A 22,727-nucleotide genomic window follows, 5' to 3' on the forward strand; every position below is an offset into this window, starting at 1 on the left:
ATCTTGACATTCATTGTCGTGTGCGAGGCTTTTCTCCGCATCTCGCCACACTTCGGCTTATGGCTGAAGATTTTTAATTTGAAGCCCAAGGTAGTGGGCGGCGAGCACGCCGAGTGCGGGGGTGCTATGGTGAGCAAGATGCCCAACATCACATGGCCAACAGGCAGTTTTAATGATTCCGTCAAGGAGTGGCAACAACAGTGGTTTTACATCACCGAGTCGCGCGACACGGAATGGACCGCTACTCCCGAGTTTCGATCCGGTGCCCCTCTGCGGCTTCCATCCTGGGTCAAGAAGGGCCTGAGCTGGTCTTCGTCCGATGAATTGTCGGCGCTCCAGACACACGTTGAAGATATGGGAGACAAGAACATTGAACTTGTCAATGTAGTCCAGGTGATGTTAGTTCGCCGGATCCTGCCTTGTCAACACCGGACTTGCAATCTATGGGAATTCGATCCGGCCAAGCACCAGACCATGCGAGAGCTTTTTGGCTCCTCGCACAAGGACATCTAGAAGGTGCTCTTCAAGTCCAGCAAATCATGGCCGGACTCCGCCAAAGACCGCGGGTACCAACTGTCCCGCCCTGCAAGTTCAGTAAGTCATCATACTTTTTATCCGCATAACCCAAGGGAAGCGCTTAATGTGTTTTCTACAACTCTCCTAGGGCTGGACGAAGAAGGCGGAGCGGATACATTGTCCGGCCCCGCTGCCCGAAGAACCGGCCATCCCATTTCTGACGAAGATGTTGGTCCCGACGCCTTACAAGGTGCCGAAGAAGACGGCCGAGAAGGAGGCAAAAAAGACCCGGGGCGGCCTTCGTCGCCGCGGCACTTCGGACACAATATCCGAAGGCTCTGATGCCCGTTCCGCCTCCGAAGAGGACGAGGAATAGGAGGAAGATGAATCCCCAGCGGGGGGAAGAAAGAAGAGGACGGCCTCTGCACACTTGGAGGCCGAGTCGCCTAAAAGGGGAAAAGCTCCTCTTCCGGAGGAGTCCACTGCCGCCGCCGACAGCGGCCCGGCGTGGGATCCCAGGGCCTAGCCCCTGGTGAATTTGTGAGTATATTGAATCCGAGTACGTTTATGCGTCCAGACTCATCATGGCATAATATTTTAACCTGAACCAAATTTTTGTAGTCCGGCGAGGTCCCGTACCAATCAATCCTCATCAGAGGATTCGTTGAGTTCGGATGCTATGGAGAGCGGGACGCCCCCGAAGGCCCCTTTCTCCAAACAGGTGAATAACACCGAGGCTTCGTCCCAAAGGGACCCCGGCCAAGGAGGAGAGGAAAAGACCGTGAAGGCAGCACCTGGAGGTCAAACTTCAGGGGCCGGACACATGGGGGAGAGAATTCCCATGGGAGCTGACGGCGGGGGCCATATTGAATTCGGCACCGAGCCAGATGCAATTCCAGAGACCAATGCGGCTCCAGAATCAACAGGCAGCCTTTCTCAGCTCGAGGGGGAATGCCTGTTCCACCGGCAACCTCTGTCCAACCAGAGGTGTTGGATGCTTTGTTGGTGGCGCTGAAGAGCGCCTCCATCGTCGATGAACACCGTGCCCTTATGGGTGCGGTGATTGAGAAGATTCAGTCTGCCGAGAGTGGACTGAATGAAGCCTATATCAGCCTTATAAAAGGTTTTGAGGTATGTTTTATGAGGTTTCGAAGAGTGTCATGGTATGGATAGTAGCCCCTGATACACTGTTCGGTGAAGGAAAGAACCGGACAGAGGATCAAATTTATGTTCGTAGGAAGACTCACTGGATGACATCTATTTCTCTTTTGTTATAAGCAGGCGTCTGTAGCGGCTGCTGCCTCTCATACTACGGAGGTCTCCGGACTGAATCAAAGTCTGGAGTGGGCCAAAGAAGAACTTGGCCAGTTGAAAATGCAGTTGGGAGATAAACAAGGTATGCGCAAGTCTTGTTCGCATTTATTGCGAATGAATTTTCAGTGTGATGAAATATGTTTCATGATTTGCGCTAGGGATGATGACCGAAGTCAAGGCTCTTAAGAAGGCTGTGGCCAAGGCCGAGAAAAAGGCAACCACTGAGCAGGCTCTTCGTGAGAAGCACGAGGCCAGGGTTATCAAAGCTGAGCAGGAGCTACAAGAGGCCGTGAAGAAATGCGAGACCTTGGAGCAGAGTTTAACGGAGAAAGAATCCGAACTCACCAAGGCGCATTAGGCCACAAGCGATGCCCGGGAGGAAACCCAAAGCGCCCTGCAGGGGATCCAAGAGGCGAGGAAGATCGCAGCGGGTAAGGCTTTTTCCATGTAAAGCAAGTATTTGAGGAGAAAATTATGTTTCTAATTTTGAATTTGGATTTCTCCAGGGGTATTTGCCGAGCTGCCTCGCAGCATATCCGATGCCGTCCAATTCTACCGATGTCACATCCCTAGTTCTGGTATGACCTAGGCTAGCCTTCTTGTGAGCATCATGTTTAAATTCAATTTTAAATTGAAATGGGGATTTGTGAAACCCTCAGAAATCATTTCTGGAAATGACCCAGATAAAAATTGCTCCAAAAAGGTCCAAGAAAATGTTCGTGTTACTCTCTGAAAATATTGGACAGAGATAAAAATCAAACCAATATTTTCAGGAGCTCATAAGTATTTATTTTGGCCATTTGGAATTAATGCATATATATTTGCTTTGAATATATATATGCTATATATAATATATGTCCAAAAATTCTGTTAATTGGTGAGGAGTTTTGGAGCAATCCAACTAGTTCCTACAAAAATTGACAGAAGTAAATAAAATGATTTAGTGTTTAAAACTATATCAAAACAAATTACAGAAAACAAAAATAGAAAGAAAGGAAGAAAACCCACCTGCACCTACCTCACTGTGCAGCCTGGCCTGGCCCAGTGGCCCAGCAGGCCGGCCCAGCCAGCTGGCCATGCCAGTCATCCCCTTCCTCGCGCCATGAGGACACGGGCACGCGCTCGGTGCGCGCGGCCACGCGTCCGGCCACCTCCTGCTTCTCCCCCTCGTGGCCTGGAACACCCGCGCGACGCCACGCGCCGCCCCGCACCTCTCTCGCTCTCCCCCGTGCCCATTCCCTCTTCCCCTTCGCTCTCTCTCTCGCGGCCGAATGCGCCCGTCGCCGCTGTCCACAGCCACCGTGGCCTCGGCCACTGCCGCACCTCCCCGACACGCTCCACAGCTCCGCCGCGACCCCCTCTCCCTCCTCACCGAGCCAAGAAAACCCGGGCGAGCTCCGCTTCGTCCTCGGCGGCGTCGTCTTCGTCTCCGACCGCCCGAGATCGACGGCGACCCTCCGGCCGCACCAGCCCTTCGCCGAGCTCTCCGACGACGCCCCCGAATCCGCCGTGAGCCCCTGCATCGGTTCCCCCTTCTCTTCTGCTTCCCCGTGCTCTGTAGCCCCCCCCCCCCCCGCGCAGCCGCTCGAGCCCGAGCTCCGGCCGCCGCCGCGAGCTCCACTCCGGCGAGCTCCGGCCACCCATCCTCCTCCTTCCTGCCCCACCAGATGCGCGAGAGCCTGGGCTACGCCCCGGTGCCCTTAGCCGCCGCCCCCGTGGCCTGTAACGCGGACGCCGCCGCGTCCTGAGGTCGCCGACGACGACCTCGTCGGTCTGGCAGTGGGCCCCGTCGGTCAGGTGATTAGCTCAGTGCTAATCACCACCTAACCTAAGACACTGACACTGACCAGGGGGCCCATGCGCCCTAATCCTTTAATTAGATTAGTTAAACCCCCTGTTTTCTCAGAGTATTGTTGTGATGCCATGTTGTATTTGCACATATCGAGCATATTGTGTGTATGATTGAAATGCTTGGTATGTGCGGGATCCGACAACCTAGTTGGTTATCCTTGCTAGCCTCTCTTATGGGGAAATGTAGTCTTGTGCTTCCATGAGCCATAGTAGTCCGCTACAGCCCGGTTCACCGGAGTCCTGCTAGCCCAGCACTACTGCTCCGGAACACTTGACTGGCCGGCATGTAATTCACTTCGTTCCTGTGTCTGTCCCTTCGGGGAAATGTCACGCGGTGACATCCGGAGTCCTGCCTAGCCTGCTACAGCCCGGGTTCCCGGAGTCCTGTTAGCCCAGTGCTACAGCCCGGATTCACACGCTGCTGACCGACATGCTCGATGTTGATTCATGTATGCCTGTCCCTGTAAGTTAGTGCCACTTTGGGTACATGACTAGTCATGTCGGCCCGGGTTCTCAGTCATATGGATGCTAGTGACACTATCATATACGTGAGCCAAAAGGCGCAAACGGTCCCGGGCCATGGTAAGGCGACACCCGTGGGAATACCGTGCGTGAGGCCGCAAAGTGATATGAGGTGTTATCGGCTAGATCGATGTGACTTGGAATCGATAATTCAATCTATCCATCTGTGCCATTTTCATGCATGACAAACCAACCTATACATGCTGTATATATGAAAACACACTTATGGCATAAAGGGACTTATATTAGAGTTGCATTTGAACCTTTGGTTCAAATGGATCTCTTCCAAGTTGAATGCTAAATGCATTGGCTCAAAACACATCACATATTCATGCCATATTCATGCATCATATTGTTGCATATGATTGTGTTTTGATTATCGACACCGTTCCTTCTCGATAGGTCCTGCTCCGGAGAGTGTTCCAGAGTACCTGTCTGAGGAGCAGTGCCACCCTGTTGATCTACCAGGCAAGCAAACCCCCTTGTTCATTCTGATACAATCCTACTCTCTCGCTCCTGCTCTCTTTTATGCATTAGGACAACAATGATTCAACTGCTACTTTATGCCGCGGTAGTTGAACCCATTCCTCTGCATGACCTGTCATTGCCACAGTAAATAGTTGAAACCCACTAGCATGTGTAGGAGTTGATTGAGCCATGTTGTGTTCCTACCATCCCATGCCTGCTATTGCTTAGAGTTGTGTTAGGTCTGGTTCATTGGGAATGAATTGGAGTGTTATGATATGTTCTGGTGCCGAAAGTTAAGCGTGTGAACACGGTTTGGTAAAGGTAGCGGTGAGAGGCCATGTAGGAGTACATGGTGGGTTGTCTCATTGGGACCGTCCTTAAGAACCGAGTTCTGTGTAAGTTGTCCAATGACTAGCTACTACCACACATTGGGCTCCGGGCGCTCCAAGCTCTCTCGACTTATTAACCGCCTTGATCTCTGTCCAGGAGTTGCAAGTAGTATCTGGTGTTTGTAGGTAGTGCTATTTTTCTACCGAGTGGCACCCGGCAGGGTGGGCTTGGGACAGACTAGGCACACGTGGCCTGGTGTACCGAGTGGCACCCGGATGGTGGGCTCGGGAACCCTGCACACATCGTTTGGGGCCGTGAGCGACACCCCCGGCCGGATCTCCTTGTGGATGGAACCCGAATAGGCGATAAACCTGGACTAGAGTCTTGTGTGGTTAGTCAGGTCGTGGCCGACACCCTCGCCAGGCTTCCGCTTGAAGGTTGCCGAGGTACATGACGTGTACATGGCGGTAAGTGGCGAGAGCGTGTGTGAAGCAGTACACCCCTGCAGGGTTATCATGATCTATTCGAATAGCCGTGTCCTCGGTTATGGACTTCTTGGATGCTTACGTGGTACATAGACAACTTGAAGTGGATACTCTAAAATGCTCAAGATAAGTGTGAGTGCTATGGATGGCTTCTCGTAGTGAGACGGGAATGAATCCATAGTGGTGTATTGAGGTGGTGATTAGTGGACTCGTGTGCGCCTTCTTACCTCAAAGAAGTTTCTCGTAGTCGTAGAACAGGATAGCCACTGAGTCAAAGCTGGCTTGCTGCAACTAAACCCCACACTACCTTCTTGATATAAATGCATGTATGATAGGATATGATGTAAGTCTTGCTGAGTACCTTTGTACTCATGTTGCTTTATTTATGTTTTTGCAGCGGAGACTTCAGTCTTATTAGTAGCTCCGCTTGGACTTCGACGAGTAGCTTGTACCTCAGCTACGATCTTGTACCCTTGGGAGGCGCTTGTAGATAGTCAGGCTTCTCGCCCTTTTCTTTTGTAGTTGTCTGTACTCAGACATGTAATGCTTCTGTTGCTTGTATGCTGTGAATGATGGGTCAGGTGACCCCTGTTTGTACTTATGCTATGTGGCTCTTCTGGGCCTTTTATCTATATGAGTTTGCGTTATGTTGTGATGCCATGTTGTACAGCACATACTTGCATGTTATGCGTACGTGTAACGTGTATTGCTATGTGTGGGATCCGACAACCTAGTTGTCTATCCTTGGTAGCCTCTCTTATGGGGAAATGTAGTCTAGTGCTTCCACCGAGCCATGGTAGTCCGCTACAGCCCGGTTTACCGGAGTCCTGCTAGCCCAGCACTACTGCTCCGGAACACTTAGACTGGCCGGCATGTGATTCACTTCGTTCCTGTGTCTGTCCCTTCGGGGAAATGTCACGCGGTGACATCCGGAGTCCTGCCTAGCCAGCTACAGCCCGGGTTCCCGGAGTCCTGTTAGCCCAGTGCTACAGCCCGGATTCGCACGCTGCTGACCGACATGCTCGATGTTGATTCATGTATGCCTGTCCCCGTAAGTTAGTGCCACATTGGGTGCACGACTAGTCATGTCGGCCCGGGTTCTCTGTCATATGGATGCTAGTGACACTATCATATACGTGAGCCAAAAGGCGCAAACGGTCCCGGGCCATGGTAAGGCGACACCCGTGGGAATACCGTGCGTGAGGCCACAAAGTGATATGAGGTGTTACCGGCTAGATCGATGTGACTTGGAATCGGGGTCCCGACAGCTTTCTCAGAGTATTGTTGTGATGCCATGTTGTATTTGCACATATCGAGCATATTGTGTGTATGATTGAAATGCTTGGTATGTGTGGGATCCGACAACCTAGTTGTTTATCCTTGGTAGCCTCTCTTATGGGGAAATGTAGTCTTGTGCTTCCATGAGCCATAGTAGTCCGCTACAGCCCGGTTCACCGGAGTCCTGCTAGCCCAGCACTACTGCTCCGGAACACTTGACTGGCCGGCATGTGATTCACTTCGTTCCTGTGTCTGTCCCTTCGGGGAAATGTCACGCGGTGACATCCGGAGTCCTGCCTAGCCTGCTACAGCCCGGGTTCCCGGAGTCCTGTTAGCCCAGTGCTACAGCCCGGATTCACACACTGCTGACCGACATGCTCGATGTTGATTCATGTATGCCTGTCCCCGTAAGTTAGTGCCACTTTGGGTACTTGACTAGTCATGTCGGCCCGGGTTCTCTCTCATATGGATGCTAGCAACACTATCATATACGTGAGCCAAAAGGCGCAAACGGTCCCGGGCCATGGTAAGGCGACACCCGTGGGAATACCGTGCGTGAGGCCGCATAGTGATATGAGGTGTTACCGGCTAGATCGATGTGACTTGGAATCGATAATTCAATCTATCCATCTGTGCCATTTTCATGCATGGCAAACCAACCTATACATGCTGTATATATGAAAACACACTTATGGCATTTAAAGGGACTTATATTAGAGTTGCATTTGAACCTTTGGTTCAAATGGATCTCTTCCAAGTTGAATGCTAAATGCATTGGCTCAAAACACATCACATATTCATGCCATATTCATGCATCATATTGTTGTATACGATTGTGTTTTGATTGTCGACACCGTTCCTTCTCGATAGGTCCTGCTCCGGAGAGTGTTCCAGAGTACATGTCTGAGGAGCAGTGCCACCCTGTTGATCTACCAGGCAAGCAAACCCCCTTGTTCATTCCGATACAATCCTACTCTCTCGCTCCTGCTCTCTTTTATGCATTAGGACAACAACGATTCAACTGCTACTTTATGCCGCGGTAGTTGAACCCATTCCTCTGCATGACCTGTCATTGCCACAGTTAATAGTTGAAACCCACTAGCATCTGTAGGAGTTGATTGAGCCATGTTGTGTTTCTACCATGCCATGCCTGCTATTGCTTAGAGTTATGTCAGGTCTGGTTCATTGGGAATGAATTGGAGTGTTACGATATGTTCTGGTGCCGAGAGTTAAGCGTGTGAACACAATTTGGTAAAGGTAGCGGTGAGAGGCCATGTAGGAGTACATGGTGGGCTGTCTCATTGGGACTGTCCTTAAGAACCGAGTTCTGTCTAAGTTGTCCAATGACTAGCTACTACCACACATTGGGCTCCGAGCGCTCCAAGCTCTCTCGACTTATTAACCGCCTTGATCTCTGTCCAGGAGTTGCAAGTAGTTTCTGGTGTTTGTAGGTAGTGCTATTTTTCTACCGAGTGGCACCTGGCAGGGTGGGCTTGGGACAGACTAGGCACACGTGGCCTGGTGTACCGAGTGGCACCCGGATGGTGGGCTTGGGAACCCTGCACATATCGTTTGGGGCCGTGAGCGACACCCCGGCCGGATCTCCTTGCGGATGGAACCCGAATAGGCGATAAACCTAGACTAGAGTCTTATGTGGTTAGTCAGGTCGTGGCCGACACCCTTGCCAGGCTTCCGCTTGAAGGTTGCCGAGGTACATGACATGTACATGGCGGTAAGTGGCGAGAGCGTGTGTGAAGCAGTACACCCCTGCAGGGTTATCATGATCTATTCGAATAGCCGTGTCCTCGGTTGTGGACTTCTTGGATGCTTACGTGGTACATAGACAACTTGAAGTGGATACTCTAAAATGCTCAAGATAAGTGTGAGTGCTATGGATGGCTTCTCGTAGTGAGACGGGAATGAATCCATAGTGGTGTATTGAGGTGGTGATTAGTGGACTCGTGTGCGCCTTCTTACCTCAAAGAAGTTTTTCGTAGTCGTAGAACAGGATAGCCACTGAGTCAAAGCTGGCTTGCTGCAACCAAAGCCCACACTACCTTCTTGATACAAATGCATGTATGATAGGATCTGATGTAAGTCTTGCTGAGTACCTTTGTACTCATGTTGCTTTATTTATGTTTTTGCAGCGGAGACTTCAGTCTTATTAGTAGTTCCGCTTGGACTTTGACGGGTAGCTTGTACCTCAGCTACGATCTTGTACCCTTGGGAGGGGCTTGTAGATAGTCAGGCTTCTCGCCCTTTTCTTTTGTAGTTGTCTGTACTCAGACATGTAATTCTTCCGTTGCTTGTATGCTCTGAATGATGGGTCATGTGACCCCTGTTTGTACTTATGCTATGTGGCTCTTCTGGGCCTTTTATCTATATGAGTTTGCGTTATGTTGTGATGCCATGTTGTACAGCACATACTTGCATGTTATGCGTACGTGTAACGTGTATTGCTATGGGTGGGATCCGACAACCTAGTTGTCTATCCTTGGTAGCCTCTCTTATGGGGAAATGTAGTCTAGTGCTTCCACCGAGCCATGGTAGTCCGCTATAGCCCGGTTTACCGGAGTCCTGCTAGCCCAGCACTACTGCTCTGGAACACTTAGACTGGCCGGCATGTGATTCACTTCGTTCCTGTGTCTGTCCCTTCGGGGAAATGTCACGCGGTGACATCCGGAGTCCTGCCTAGCCTGCTACAGCCCGGGTTCCCGGAGTCCTGTTAGCCCGGTGCTACAGCCCGGATTCGCACGCTGCTGACCGACTTACTCGATGTTGATTCATGTATGCCTGTCCCCGTAAGTTAGTGCCACTTTGGGTTCATGACTAGTCATGTCGGCCCGGGTTCTCTGTCATATGGATGCTAGCAACACTATCATATACGTGAGCCAAAAGGCGCAAACGGTCCCAGGCCATGGTAAGGCGACACCCGTGGGAATACCGTGCGTGAGGCCACAAAGTGATATGAGGTGTTACCGGCTAGATCGATGTGACTTGGAATCGGGGTCCCGACAGCTTTGGTATCAGAGCCTGACTGCCTGTAAGATTTCCAAGCCAACCTGGTCAAAGTTGAGTCTAGAAATTCTCTAGTTATGTAAGGGAATTGATTGTGGGAGGGAACGTAAGGCTCTTTTTACTTCTTTTACCTCATGCCCTTCTGATCTGAGTCATCCTATCTTTCCTTCGGGGTTAAGGAACTAGGCTTCCTCTTCTGTCTATCAGGATCACGTGTTACTACTCCGTAGTCTCTTAGGATTGGTTGATCAGAGTCATATCCCAGTTCGAGTACCTCCAGTGTAGCCTGTTTAGTAATATCTCAGAACCTTGAGTGATGATGTTGAGTATGGTGCTACCCCGTCCTTTGCAGAATGTCTCACTTTGAGCATTTTACTGCCGTTATGCCACCGGAATTGTCCTAGGAGTTTGAGAGATACTAAATTTCCTTGTGCTACATGTTACATCCTATAGTTGTTGTTGACCTCGTCCTTGGTTCCGCTTCTCAGGATGTCGTCAGTTAACCAAAGTTCTGTTGCTCGTTGCCTGAACCACGGAGGTGGTAGGGATGAGGAGGATCATTCCGACCAGCCTTCGTTGGCAGAGTTTATGTTAGAGATGGAGAGGAACAAGCATGAGTCTAACCGCTTGTTAGCACGTATCGAGGAGAACACCGCACCTCAGTGCAAAGAGTCAGCGACCATCTATGATTTCATTGGTTTGAAACCACCTACCTTCCATCATTCCATTGAGCCACTCGATGCAGATGACTGGCTCCGTAGTATCACACACAAGCTGCATTCTGCGAACGTAGCTGAAGGTGACAAGGTCACCTATGCTGCATATCACCTGGAAGGTCCTGCTAGTCTTTGGTGGCAGAACTATGAGGCTATGCTTCCAGCTGGCCAGAACCGACCTGGAGAGATTTCACTGAGGCTTTTCGCGAGCATCACATTCCTCAGGCTCTCATTGACCGCAAGAGAGAAGAGTTCTGTAGTTTCACCCAGGGTAAGATGGCTGTTGATGCTTACAGTAGAGAGTTTGAGAACCTCGCCCGCTATGCTACAGAAGAAGTGTCCACAGACGCTAAGAAGAAAGGTAGGTTCCGGAAGGGTCTCAACCCCAAGTTGCGTCGTGATCTCCACTTGCACCATTGCAATACATTCCAGGCTCTTGTGAACAAGGCCATTAATGCGGAGACAGCTCAGCTCACCTACGAGGAGTCTCGTAAGCACACCCGTGATTTGGTTTCTTCCTCTGGTTCTAGTTCTCATAAGCGCCTGATTTGGGTTCCGAACTCCGCGCTTCCACCCAGATATTCACCGAGGCCATCTTAGATGGCACCTTTAGAACTAGCTGAGCTTAAGAAACAACTTGATGAGTCCTTGCAAAAGGGTTTCATCCGTCCTAGTTCTTCTCCCTGGGCTTGCCCCGTCCTCTTCGTCAAGAAGAAGGATGGTACGGACCGGATGGTTGTAGATTATCGTCCTGTTAATTTGGTCACGATAAAGAACAAGTATCCACTCCCCAGGATCAATGACCTGTATGATCAACTCGCTGGATCCTCAGTCTTTTCCAAGATGGATTTGAGGTTAGGCTACCATCAAATCAAGATTAGAAACGGGGACATTCCTAAGACGGCTTTTGTCACTCGTTATGGCCAGTACGAGTACACCGTCATGTCTTTCGGTCTAACCAATGCTCCAGCCACATTCTCCCGCTTGATGAACTCGATCTTCATGGAGTACTTAGATAAGTTCGTCGTGGTTTACCTCGATGATATTATTATTTACTCAAAGAACGAGGAAGAGCATGCCGAACATCTTAGACTTGTGTTAGAAAAACTCAGAGAGCACCGCCTTTATGCCAAGTTCTCCAAGTGCGAATTTTGGTTGCCAGAAGTGACCTACCTAGGCCACGTGATCTCTGGTAAGGGCATTGTTGTCAATCCTGAGAGAGTTCAGGCCGTTCTTGATTGGACTCCACCTGAAACAGTTAAACAAGTTACGAGTTTCCTTGGTCTAGCCAGTTATTGTCGCCGCTTCATTGAAAACTTCTCCAAAGTAGCCAAACCCCTCACGGAACTTCTCAAGAAGGATAAAAGGTTTGAGTGGTCCCCACAGTGTGAATACAGTTTTCAGGAACTGGAAAGATGCCTGACTTCTGCCCCCATACTTGTGCCACCGGATTTCACTAAAGACTTTGTTATCTACTGCGAGGCCTCACGACAGGTACTAGGCTGCATTCTTATGCAAGATCGTCATGTGATTGCCTATGCATCTCGACAGTTGCATCCACATGAGGAGAATTATCCTACACATGATCTAGAGCTCGCAGCCGTAGTCTATGCTCTTAAGACATGGCGACATTACCTTCTTGGTAAACATTGCGAGATTTACACCGATCACCAGAGTCTCAAGTATATTTTCACCCAACCAGATTTGAACCTTAGGCAAAGACGTTGGTTGGAGTTGATCTCAGATTACGACTTAGGGATTACCTACACCCCAGGAAAGGGCAATGTCATGGCTGATGCGCTAAGTCGTAAGTCCTATTGCAACAATCTTATGTTGCAGCAGGGCCAACCACTTCTCCATGAGGAATTATGTAAGCTTAACCTTCACATTGCTCCTCACGGATTCCTTTCTACCTTGGTGGCGAAACCTACTCTTGTGGATTAGATCATCTCTGCTCAGAATTAGGATACGGGAATTTCCTGGATCAAGAGAAACATTAATAAGGGAGTTGGTGGAAGTTTCTCTATAGATGATCAAGGTGTTGTTTTCTTTGAGAATCGCTTGGTGGTTCCCAAGAATCAACATCTTCGGCAATTGATCCTTAAGGAGGCGCATGAATCCCCTCTCACGATTCATCTCGGTAGTACTAAGATGTATCAGGACCTACGCCAGAGGTTCTGGTGGACTAGGATGAAGAGAGAAATTACTGAGTTCATAGCTAACTGTGACGTTTGTCGTCGCGTTAAGGCAGAGCATCAAAGGCCTGCTGGCACCCTTCAACCTTTAGCCATTCCTGAGTGGAAATGGGATAAAGTTGGTATGGATTTCATCACCGGCTTTCCCAGGACCAAGAGAGGGAATAATGCTATCTTCGTAATCATTGATCGTCTTTCCAAAGTGGCTCACTTCCTACCTGTTCGAGAGAATATCACCGCTAGTCAGCTTGCTGACTTATATATTTCTCGAATAGTTTCACTTCATGGTGTTCCACTAGAGATCAATTCAGACCGTGGTAGTCTCTTCACTTCTCATTTCTGGGAGAGTTTCCAAACTGCCATGGGCACCCATCTTTCCTTCAGTACCGCTTTCCACCCTCAATCAAGTGGTCAGGTGGAAAGGGTCAACCAAATTCTCGAAGACATGCTTAGAGCTTGCGTTATCTCATTCGGTATGGATTGGGAGAAATGCATACCTTTCGCCGAGTTTGCTTATAACAATAGCTATCAATCCAATCTTAAGAAAGCCCCTTTCAAAATTCTGTATGGACGAAGATGTCGAACACCTTTGAACTGGTCAGAAACCGGTGAAAGACAATTCTTTGGACCGGACATGATCCAGGAGGCAGAAGAGCAAGTTCGCATCATTCGTGAGAATTTGAAAACAGCCCAGTCTCGTCAAAAGAGCCAGTATGACCGTCGTCATAAGGAAGTGGCTTATGAAGTTGGCGACAAGGCTTACCTTCGGGTTACTCCTCTAAAGGGTACCCATCGTTTCGGTATCAAGAGCAAGTTGGCTCCTCGTTACATTGGTCCTTTTCGCATTCTCGCTAAACGAGGAGAGGTTGCCTACCAGTTGGAACTACCCCCACATCTTTCTCGAGTCCATGATGTCTTCCACGTCTCTCAACTCAGGCATTGCTTCTCGGATCCCATCCGCGGAGTGGACCACGAAACGCTTGATCTCCAAGATAACCTCACATATCGAGAGTACCCTATTCGCATTCTTGATCAAGCAGAGCGTGTTACCCGACGTCAGAACATCAAGTTTCTCAAGGTTCAGTGGTCTCATCATTCTGAGAGAGAAGCTACTTGGGAGCGAGAAGATCGTCTTCGACTGGAGTACCCCACCTACTTTCCATCGACCCCTGAATCTCGGGACGAGATTCTTTCAAGTGGGGGCGAGTTGTCACATCCCTAGTTCTGGTATGACCTAGGCTAGCCTTCTTGTGAGCATCATGTTTAAATTAAATTTTAAATTGAAATGGGGATTTGTGAAACCCTCAGAAATCATTTCTGGAAATGACCCAGATAAAAATTGCTCCAAAAAGGTCCAAGAAAATGTTCATGTTACTCTCTGAAAATATTGGACAGAGATAAAAATCAAACCAATATTTTCAGGAGCTCATAAGTATTTATTTTGGCCATTCGGAATTAATGCATAATTATTTGCTTTGGATATATATTTGCTATATATATAATATATGTCCAAAAATTCTGTTAATTGGTGAGGAGTTTTGGAGCAATCCAACTAGTTCCTACAAAAATTGACAGAAGTAAATAAAATGATTTAGTGTTTAAAACTATATCAAAACAAATTACAGAAAACAAAAATAGAAAGAAAGGAAGAAAACCCACCTGCACCTACCTCACTGTGCAGCCTGGCCTGGCCCAGCGGCCCAGCAGGCCGGCCCAGCCAGCTGGCCGTGCCAGTCATCCCCTTCCTCGCGCCAGGAGGACACGGGCACGCGCTCGGTGCGCGCGGCCACGCGTCCGGCCACCTCCTGCTTCTCCCCCTCGTGGCCTGGAACACCCGCGCGACGCCACGCGCCGCCCCGCACCTCTCTCGCTCTCCCCCGTGCCCATTCCCTCTTCCCCTTCGCTCTCTCTCTCTCGCGCGGCCGAACGCGCTCATCGCCGCCGTCCACAGCCACCGTGGCCTCGGCCACTGCCGCACCTCCTCGACACGCTCCACAGCTCCGCCGCGACCCCCTCTCCTCCTCACCGAGCCAAGCAACCCGGGCGAGCTCCGCTTCGTCCTCGGCGGCGTCGTCTTCGTCTCCAGCCGCCCGAGATCGATGGCGACCCTCCGGCCGCACCAGCCCTTCGCCGAGCTCTCCGACGATGCCCCCGAGTCCGCCGTGAGCCCCTGCATCGGTTCCCCCTTCTCTTCTGCTTCCCCGTGCTCTGTAGCCCCCCTTCCCCCCCCGCAGCCGCTCGAGCGCGAGCTCCGGCCACCCCTACTCCTCCTTCCTGCCCCACCAGATGCGCGAGAGCCCGGGCTACGCCCCGGTGCCCTTAGCCGCCGCCCCCGTGGCCTGTAACGCGGACGCCGCCGCGTCTTGAGGTCACCGACGACGACCTCGCCGGTCTGACAGTGGGCCCCGTCGGTCAGGTGATTAGCTCAGTGCTAATCACCACCTAACCTAAGACCCTGACACTGACCAGTGGACCCATGCGCCCTAATCCTTTAATTAGATTAGTTAAACCCCCTGTTTAACCTGTGACACTGACGTGTGGACCCCACACGTCAGGTTTGACCCTAGTCAGCGCTGTTGACTTGCTGACGCAAGCATGACGCAGTTACTCATTTTCTGGATTTAAATTAAATGAGGAAATTCCAGAAATTAGTAAAACTTCTAAAATTCATAGAAATTCAACCGTAGCTCAGACTTAAATAATTTATATATGAAAAATCATCAGAAAAATTCAATCTATCCATTTGTGCCATTTTCATGCATGACAAACCAACCTATATATGCTGTATATATGAAAACACACTTATGGCATTTAAAGGGACTTATATTAGAGTTGCATTTGAACCTTTGGTTCAAATGGATCTCTTCCAAGTTGAATGCTAAATGCATTGGCTCAAAACACATCACATATTCATGCCATATTCATGCATCATATTGTTGCATATGATTGTGTTTTGATTGTCGACACCGTTCCTTCTCGATAGGTCCTGCTCCGGAGAGTGTTCCAGAGTACCTGTCTGAGGAGCAGTGCCACCCTGTTGATCTACCAGGCAAGCAAACCCCCTTGTTCATTCTGATACAGTCCTACTCTCTCGCTCCTGCTCTCTTTTATGCATTAGGACAACAATGATTCAACTGCTACTTTATGCCGCGGTAGTTGAACCCATTCCTCTGCATGACCTGTCATTGCCACAGTAAATAGTTGAAACCCACTAGCATCTGTAGGAGTTGATTGAGCCATGTTGTGTTCCTACCATGCCATGCCTGCTATTGCTTAGAGTTGTGTCAGGTCTGGTTCATTGGGAATGAATTGGAGTGTTACGATATGTTCTGGTGCCGAGAGTTAAGCGTGTGAACACGATTTGGTAAAGGTAGCGGTGAGAGGCCATGTAGGAGTACATGGTGGGTTGTCTCATTGGGACCGTCCTTAAGAACCGAGTTCTGTGTAAGTTTTCCAATGACGAGCTACTACCACACATTGGGCTCCGGGCTCTCCAAGCTCTCTCGACTTATTAACCGCCTTGATCTCTGTCCAGGAGTTGCAAGTAGTTTCTGGTGTTTGTAGGTAGTGCTATTTTTCTACCGAGTGGCATCCGGCAGGGTGGGCTTGGGACAGACTAGGCACACGTGGCCTGGTGTACTGAGTGGCACCCGGATGGTGGGCTCGGGAACCCTGCAGACATCGTTTGGGGCCGTGAGCGACACCCCGGCCGGATCTCCTTGCAGATGGAACCCGAATAGGCAATAAACCTGGACTAGAGTCTTGTGTGGTTAGTCAGGTCGTGGCCGACACCCTCGCCAGGCTTCCGCTTGAAGGTTGCCGAGGTACATGACGTGTACATGGCGGTAAGTGGCGAGAGCGTGTGTGAAGCAGTACACCCCTGCAGGGTTATCATGATCTATTCGAATAGCCGTGTCCGCGGTTATGGACTTCTTGGATGCTTACGTGGTACATAGACAACTTGAAGTGGATACTCTAAAATGCTCAGGATAAGTGTGAGTGCTATGGATGGCTTCTCGTAGTGAGACGGGAATGAATCCATAGTGGTGTATTGAGGTGGTGATTAGTGGACTCGTGTGCGCCTTCTTACCTCAAAGAAGTTTCTCGTAGTCGTAGAACAGGATAGCCACTGAGTCAAAGCTGGCTTGCTGCAACTAAACCCCACACTACCTTCTTGATACAAATGCATGTATGATAGGATCTGATGTAAGTCTTGCTGAGTACCTTTGTACTCATGTTGCTTTATTTATGTTTTTGTAGCAGAGACTTCAGTCTTATTACTAGTTCCGCTTGGACTTCGACGAGTAGCTTGTACCTCAGCTATGATCTTGTACCCTTGGGAGGGGCTTGTAGATAGTCAGGCTTCTCGCCCTTTTCTTTTGTAGTTGTCTGTACTCAGACATGTAATGCTTCCGTTGCTTGTATGCTCTGAATGATGGGTCATGTGACCCCTGTTTGTACTTATGCTATGTGGCTCTTCTGGGCCTTTTATCTATATGAGTTTGCGTTATATTGTGATGCCATGTTGTACAACACATACTTGCATGTTATGCGTACGTGTAACGTGTATTGCTATGTGTGGGATCCGACAACCTAGTTGTCTATCCTTGGTAGCCTCTCTTATGGGGAAATGTAGTCTAGTGCTTCCACCGAGCCATGGTAGTCCGCTACAGCCCTGTTTACCGGAGTCCTGCTAGCCCAGCACTACTACTCCGGAACACTTAGACTGTCCGGCATGTGATTCACTTCGTTCCTGTGTCTGTCCCTTCGGGGAAATGTCACGCGGTGACATCCGAAGTCCTGCCTAGCCTGCTACAGCCCGGGTTCCCGGAGTCCTGTTAGCCCAGTGCTACAGCCCGGATTCGCACGCTGCTGACCGACATGCTCGATGTTGATTCATGTATGCATGTCCCCGTAAGTTAGTGCCACTTTGGGTTCACGACTAGTCATGTCTGCCCGGGTTCTCTGTCATATGGATGCTAGCGACACTATCATATACGTGAGCCAAAAGGCGCAAACGGTCCCGGGCCATGGTAAGGCGACACCCATGGGAATACCGTGCGTGGGGCCACAAAGTGATATGAGGTGTTACTGGCTAGATCGATGTGACTTGGAATCGGGGTCCCGACAACCGAGCCGAAGAAAGGAACACCATAGATAAGCTCTTCTGGTCGCAGTATTTGGCGCCGAATTATCCAGTGCCTTTTGCCGATCAACTGAAACAGCTGATCGAATTGCATAAGGCGGCGGAACTAGCCATGAAAGATCTGGTTATCCGGCTATGGCCTGCCGAGCCGATTCCAAGCAGCTACTTCGGGCTCGTGAAGCGGCTTGTAAGCGCTTGCCCTCGACTTGACGTCATCAAGCGGTCGGTCTGTATAGAAGGTGCGCGAATGGCCTTCGCCCGCGCAAAGGTGCACTGGGGGAAGATGGATGCCGAAAAGCTGATGACCGAAGGACCGCCAGAGGGGAAGGAGCACCGCAAGCCCGAATTATATTATGAGAGTGTCCTGAAAGGATCCTACCTTGCAGCGGAGCTATGCACCAAGGACATTATATTTCCATGAATGCCAATCATGTTGTCCTTTGTAATGTTTGAACAAGGTCATTTATTTGTCGCCTATGATATAAAAGTTTACCCTCCTGTGCGGCCGTTTTATATGTTAAACCTGAGAGTTGGCCAGTCGTCGGCTTCTGCCCCCACGTAAAAAGTACGGGGGTGTTCGGGATAAACCTGAGCACTCTTTATCCCAGTTTTGGGTCCTTAGAAGGAGGTGCTCAGCACAACGAACTAGGAAATCAGACTATAGGGCTTTATCACTCTCACTTAGCCATAGGAGCTTTAGTATGGTAGGCGCAGCCCTGGTGTTTGAAAGACCGTACTGGGGCTCTATAAGCACTTGATCAGAGAAAAAACCGATCCATCGCACGCTGCATTGGTTATGGCATTATGCGAGAGAAATCCTTAAAGATTTTGTGACCTCTCGAATAGCTGACTAGCTCTCGCCGTATCATGACAGTCACTTTTCGGCTTTCTCTACTGAGGTGCTCGTCCAGAAGAACTGGGACACAATCGCAGTAGTTCTTCCAGTGCTACCTTAGCCGATATAGCTGAACGTAAGGTACCAAAACATGGGAGCCGGGCAAACCCAACTATTGACCCAAGACATGATTCGGAGCTGATGCATATAACGCTATAGGTTCGGGGTGCCGAACTTCCGTGAAGGTGTTCGGACTTTATTGCCGTGTTATGGGTAAAACGAAGCCCCTGGCATATTTTAAGGCATATCGCTATGTACGGATGCCACTTGACAAAATGATTTCAATAAGAAATAAAACCAGGTAAACGTCATATAAATCCACATGTTGTATTTGAATAGTACGTCTATGCGTATGGGTACAAGTAATGTGATAAAAAAAAGGAATATGATTGCGGAACCTGCTGAGACCAGGGGGAAGAGGCTGAATGTGGATCCATAATATAGCCGGATGGTCACTGCGGGGAATGTCTAAGGATTCCCTTACGCTTTCAAGCTACCTCCGTGTAGCCCGTCCTAGTCGGCGCAAAGGTGAACCTGCGAAGGAAATGTAAGAAATATTTACGTGCCGGAGGGCGGTTGAGCCGCTGAGTTCGGCCTGTCCTGGCCTTCGCCGGAGTGTTTAGTTGAGCTCTGGACGAGCCGAGCTATCCTTCCGCGAAGTAGTTCACAGTCCCTTGATGGTGTCCGGGAGCCTGGTCGTCGACTCGAGGTTCGGCTGCGAGGTGCTGCTCGTTGTTTTTGCTGCTAAGGCAGTCGTGTATTTGTTGGTGCCGAGGGAAGGTTCCGCCATGCCATTAACCGTGATGACGTCGCGTGGACCGGGCATCTTGAGCTTACGGTAGGCATAATGTGGTACCGCGTTGAATCGAGCGTACGCGGTTCGTCCGATCAGTGCTTGATAATCACTGCGGAAAGGGACGATTTCAAAGATTAACTCTTCGATACGGTAGTTTTCTGGTGATCCGAAGACTACCTCAAGGGCAATGGAGCCTGTACAGCTAACCTCCACACCTGGTATAATGCCTCTGAAAGTGGCTTTAGTGGGTTTGATCGCCGAATGATCAATGCCCATCTTGCGCACAGTGTCCTGGTAAAGCAGATTTAGACTGCTACCTCCGTCCATAAGGACTTGAGTGAGGTGGAACCCGTCTATTATTGGGTCGAGGACTAGTGCGGCTGGATTGCCCTGATTGGCGTTAACCGGACGATCCGTGCGGTTGAAGGTGACCGACCCTAGTTTATATTGTGGGACGACTAGTTTTGTTGAGTCGCCATCCCTAAGGGTGCATATCTGGTCCGAGTTGGTAAGTTGGGTGGTATTTACCACATTCACCGATTGAATATGCGGGGGAAATTTCTTTTGCCCTCCTGTGTTCGGTGATCTGGGCTCTTCGTTGCTATCGTCGCTTTGAGACCCCCTTCATATTTGGCGCATGCCCTGCCGGCTTGTTTGAAGACCCAGCATTCTCTGTTGGTATGGGTGGCTGGCATTTCTGGGGTGCCATGAATTTGGCATTGGCGATCGAGTATGCGGTCCAGACTGGATGGACCCGGATTTTTATTTTTGGGTGGCCCTTTCCGCTGACCGGACTTTGAGCTCCTGAACCCGGCATTAACTGCCGTATTTTTGGCATTTTCACCATATTTGCGGCGCTTGTGTTTGTTGCGTCGTGGTTTGCCATTGCTATCCCTGGCTTCTGATATGCCAGGCTTGCTTGTTGTATTGGTACTACGAGCCAACCAGCTATCTTCGCCCGCGCAAAAGCGGGTCATAAGTGTCATGAGGGCTGCCATGGATTTTGGCTTCTCTTGGCCGAGGTGCCGGGCGAGCCATTCGTCACGGATATTATGCTTAAATGCCGCTAAGGCCTCTGCATCCGGACAGTCGACTATTTGGTTCTTCTTGGTTAGGAACCGGGTCTAGAATTTCCTGGCCGATTCCCCCGGCTGCTGAGTTATATGACTTAAATCGTCAGCATTCGGTAGTCGCACATAAGTGCCCTGGAAATTGTCCAGGAATGCCTCTGCCAGGCTCTCCCAACTTCTGATGGAGTTTGCCGGCAAGCTATTGAGCCAATGCCAAGCCGGCCCTTTGATTTTTAGCGGGAGATACTTGATGGCATGTAGGTCATCCCCGCGGGCCATGTGAATGTGGAGGAAGAAGTCTTCTATCCATACCGCGGGGTCTGTAGTACCATCATATGATTCAATGTTTACGGGTTTAAACCCTTCTGGGAATTCATCATCCATTACTTCATCAGTGAAGCATAGGGGGTGTGCGGCGCCTCTGTGCCGGGCTATATCACGACGCAGTTCATACGAGTCTTGTCTGGCGTGTTCGCTCGGCCGGATTTGCTTTTAGTGTATCCGGCGTGACGATCATCGTCACGTGTTAGTGCGCGCCCCCGTGATCCGTAGATCGATCTTGCATGTTTTGCCTTGTTTTCCAATACGTCTCACAGGTCCTACGTGTTGCCCCGGGCCTTGGTATTTTTGTTTGAGTGGCGGCGGGGTGCGGGCTGGACTTCGGGCTGATATGCCTCTCTATCTCGGCCACGAGATGGCCGATCTGCCGCATTATACGCTAGTGGTGTATGTTTTAATGCTTCCTCCTCGAGTCGAGGTAGCAACCTGCGCTTTGGGTAACTCTTGGTTGGGCGCTCGAGTTCGTATTCCTCGGCTGCTAGGACTTCAGTCCATCTATCCGCTAGCAGGTCTTGATCAGCTCGAAGCTGTTGTTGCTTTTTCTTTAGGCTGTTTGCTGTGGCTATAAGCCGGCGCTTGAAGCATTCCTGCTCGACGGGATCCTCAGGCACGACAAATTCTTCATTGCCGAGGCTCACTTCGTCTTCGGAGAGAGGCATGTAATTGTCATCCTCTGATTCTCCGTTTGCTGCTTGTTCCGGAGGGCTAGCTTGTTCATCCTCCCGCTCGAGGTCTGGCTGGAGGGGATTATCGTCATCTTCGGCACTATCCGGAGCGTTATTGTCTCTTGTGCCGGTATCGCTGCTTTTGCTATGGCGAGACTTAGAGCGGCGCCGCTGACGTCGGTGCTTGGGTTGCTTCTTGGAGGGATTATCCTTCGTTGTCTTGTTGCCATCCCCTTCTTTGGGGGTGTCCACCATGTATATGTCATACGATGAGGTGGCCGTCCAGCGCCCTATGGGCGGTGGTTCTTGTTCGTCTCCTACATCATCATCCATACCATCGATGTCTTCGGAGCCGAAGTCGAGCATGTCGGTTAAATCGTCGACAGTGGCTACTAAGTGGGTGGTGGGTGGGAAGCGAATTTCTTCGTCGTCCGCATCCCATTCTAGTCGGACATAGTTCGGCCAAGGTTCTCCTGACAAGGAGAGAGACCTCCATGATCGGTGCCCACTTGGATTCGATAGGCACGGACGCAGGTGGCTCAGAGCCCGTGGCCGGGGACGAATCCAATGGTTCAGCAACACGGCTCTCGTAAGGGGTGAAGTCAGTATTCGGCTCTATCGCCACTGAGAGTGCGGCCTCCATGGCGGGGTCTATCCACCCGTCCTCGGATGGCACAATCTGTTCCGGATTGAAGGCCGGAGTAGTTACAGGTGTGATCTCCCAAACACAGTCCGACGGCAGAGCTAAATCATGCTCGTCGTGATCGTGCGGCGCACCTGACATGGGCTCGAATTCGTCAAAGATCAAGTCTCCGCGGATGTCGGCAGTATAATTCAAGTTTCCAAACCTGACCTGATGGCCAGGGGCGTAGCTCTCGATCTGCTCCAGATGGCCAAGCGAGTTGGCCCGCAGTGCGAAGCCGCCGAATACGAAGATCTGTCTGGGGAGGAAAACCTCACCCTAGATCGCATCGTTGCCGATGATTGAAGGGGCCATCAAGCCTTACGGTGACGGCACAGTGGAACTCTCAATGAAAGCACCAATGTCGGTGTCAAAACCGGCGGATCTCGGGTAGGGGGTCCCGAACTGTGCGTCTAAGGCGGATGGTAACAGGAGGCGGGG

Source organism: Triticum aestivum, chromosome 1D, assembly GCF_018294505.1.
Source record: "Triticum aestivum cultivar Chinese Spring chromosome 1D, IWGSC CS RefSeq v2.1, whole genome shotgun sequence".
NCBI lineage: Eukaryota > Viridiplantae > Streptophyta > Magnoliopsida > Poales > Poaceae > Triticum > Triticum aestivum.